Below are 3,169 nucleotides of genomic sequence, written 5' to 3' on the forward strand. Positions count from 1 at the left end.
GCCAGGAATTTATCCATTTCTTCTAGGCTCTCTTGTTTCATGGCATACAGACTTTCAAAGTAGTCTCTGATAATCTTTTGAATTTCTTTGGTGTCTGTTGTGATATCCCACTTTTCATTTTTGATTCAGTTTATTAGGGTTCTCTCTTTCTCTTTCTTTGTAAGTGTTGCTAGTGGTTTATCTATTTATTTTCTCAAAGAACCAGCTCTTGGTTCTTTGAGAAAAAATCTTTCGGATTTTTTTTTGGTTTCCATATCGTTGATTTCTGCTCTAAGTTTTATGATCTCATTTCTTCTGCCTGATTTGGGCTCCTTTTGGTTGATCCTCTTCTAAGATCTTGAGATGTGAAGTAAAGTTGTTTATGTGGGACTTTTCTTCCTTCCTGAGAAATGCTTGCAGAGCTATAAATTTTCCCCTTAACATGGCTTTAGCTGTGTCCCATAGGTTATGGTAGCTCATGTTTACATTCTCATTTGCGTCCAGGTATCTTTTGATTTCATCCTTGACTTCCTTCCTGACCCACTTATTGTTCAATGTTGAGTTGTTTCATTTCCAGGTGTTTGATTTGGTTCTTCGTGTCTGTGTGTGATTGACTTCTATTCTCAGTGCATCGTGGTCTGAAAACTGTTGATAATATTTCTATCTTCCTGATTCTATTGAGGTATGTTTTGTGGCCTAGCACATGGTCTATTTTGGAAAATGTTCCATGCACACTGGACAAGAGTGTGTATTCTTTCTTTTTGGGGTGTAAAGTCCTATATAGGTCTATAAGTACTTTCTCTTCTATTTCTTCTTTCAAAGCCAATGTTTCCTTGCTGAGTTTTGTTCTTGTTATTCTATCCAGAGGTAATAAGGCAATGTTGAAGTCTCTGACTACTATTGTTTTGCTAGCAATATCCTCCTTAAAATCGGTTAGCAGTTGTTTTTAAATATTTAGCTGTTCCCTCATTAGGTCGTATACATTTACGATGTGAATTCTTCCTATTGTATGTATCTCTTGTTGAATAGAAAATAGCCTTCACTGTCCCTTCTAACATTTTTAAACCTGAAATTGATGTTGTCCGATACTAGTTGGCCACCCCAGATTATTTGAGGGAGGTTTTTGCTTGCAGGATTGTTTTATATCCTTTAACTTTGAGTCTGTGTTTGCTCTGACTGTTGAGATGAGTTTCTTGTCACTGTCACTGTCACTGTCCTCCCGTTGTTCATCAATTTGCTCAAGCGGGCCCAGTAACGTCTCCATTGTGACACTTGTTACTGTGTTTAGCATATCAAATATGTCACGGATAGTTTGCCAGGCTTTTGCCGTGTGGGTTAGATACTCTGGGTAGATTGCCGGGCTCTCCAAGAGGGATGGAGCAATCAAACTCAGGTCAGTCATGTTGGCTGCTTGCAAGGCAGATGCCCTACCCAGTGTGCTATTGCTCCAGGCCAAGAGTTTCTTGTAGGCAGAAGAATGTTGGATTCTGTATCTGAATCCATTTTGCTACTCTGTGTCTCTTAATTGGTGAATTTAGACCATTGATGTTGAGAGAGATTATTGTAAAAAATATGGAACACTTCACGAATTTGCATGTCATCCTTGTGCAGGGGCCATTCTAATCCTCTCTGTATAGTTCTAATTTTAGTATATGTGCTGCCGAAGCAAGCACTAAGATATGTATTTAACTCTCATACATAATAGAAACATTGAAAAATTAGGTATCCTGGATAGCAGTATCTGAAGTGTGTACATTTTGCTTACCTTGATAATTGATTAATCTTCAGTATTTAATCTAAAAAATATTAGAGTTGACTGAGATCATTTTGAATCACACTGCTATTCTGAAATTCTTTGAAAAATGTAGTTTTACTATTCCTACTATAGAGCTGTTATTTATTGCTCTTTTCTGCAAGTTGGAAAAAGAAAATGAGCTCATTAACAAGGAATTAATTTTCCAATTGTGCTCTCTTATATCGTGAATTCCAGGCATTGATAAAGACTTTTTACAAATAGCAATTAGAAGTTAGTTATCTTCATGAGAAGAGGCTCTTCAAAATAAGAGGGTATTTAAATATAAATTATAAATTAAAGAATAAGTTGCATTTTATCTTATACTATAACAAAAAACTCTGTTTGAAAATATCACAAATTATTCATTTTAAAGTAACATAAATTTAAATATGTATAGATAGCTAAGCACTTCACTACCTCATTCTTGTGGTTAAAAGCTAAGTCTAGGCTCTTTTAAACAATCATAATTAGTTTTAACTCAGTTATGCTGAGGTATTGTGTTCTACAATTGAATAAAAAGCGATCATCAAGAGAATACTTGAGTCTTGATTCGAACCTGGGACTTTCCTCTCACTGTGTATGCGCCCCAGTTGTCCTCTAGGACAATGGGCTACCCACCACTCCGTAGCTTCTTTCTGTTTGTCCCCAACCTGTGCCTGATCTCTCCATCCCTCAATTAAGTCTTTATTCAAACCCAGGACTTCACCCTCGCTGAACACAGGTCTGCTCTAGGACCCTGGGTCACCCACCACCCCTGAGCCTCTTACTGTTCATCCCCAATGCTGCACCTGATCTCTCCATCCCTCAGGTTGTTAGGTTTTTAGCACCCCACCCCCCAACACACACACATCAGGTACCCGTAGGGAGCATGGCCTCTACAGAAGTGAGCATGGCATAATTTTGGACTGGCGGGTGCTCATGCTCATCATACCCAGCAATCTCCTATAATTCTCAGTCTCTATACCACCACACCAACATGAAGAAAGAGCGCAAATCCCCACCACGAGGAGAGGACAATGAAGAGTCCAGAAGCCTCATCAGGTGTTACTCATCTAAGGGACCTATCTGATAAAGAATTCAGATATGAAATAATGAAGATGTCCAATGAACTCAAAGAAACAGTGACACAGATATCCAAAAAATTAAAAGAGGACATGAAAGAAACAATGGATCAGACAATTGAGAAATTACAGGAAGAAATGAGAGCAGAAATTGAAAGAGCTGTGCACAGAAGTGTCACAAATAAAGGATTCAGTAGATGAAATAAAAAACTCAGTGTGTGCCCTCAAGAGTAGAATGTCTATATCTGAAGACAGAATCAATAAGCTGGAAAATGAGCTGCAAGAAGCCTACAGCCAACAACAAACAATGGCAAGAGACCTCAAAATAGTTCGA

The 3,169-nt window shown here is 38.1% G+C and overlaps 1 non-coding gene across 1 annotated transcript; it reads right to left on the reverse strand.

Annotated features, from left to right (window-relative positions):
* Positions 1 to 1,545: 1,545 nt before the first annotated feature.
* LOC130019447 (U6 spliceosomal RNA) lies at positions 1,546 to 1,652 on the reverse strand. Its single transcript, XR_008791776.1, has one exon. It is a non-coding gene; the product is annotated as a U6 spliceosomal RNA (small nuclear RNA).
* Positions 1,653 to 3,169: the final 1,517 nt, after the last annotated feature.

Source organism: Sorex fumeus, unplaced genomic scaffold (assembly GCF_029834395.1).
Source record: "Sorex fumeus unplaced genomic scaffold, SorFum_2.1 ptg000008l, whole genome shotgun sequence".
Classification (NCBI taxonomy): domain Eukaryota; kingdom Metazoa; phylum Chordata; class Mammalia; order Eulipotyphla; family Soricidae; genus Sorex; species Sorex fumeus.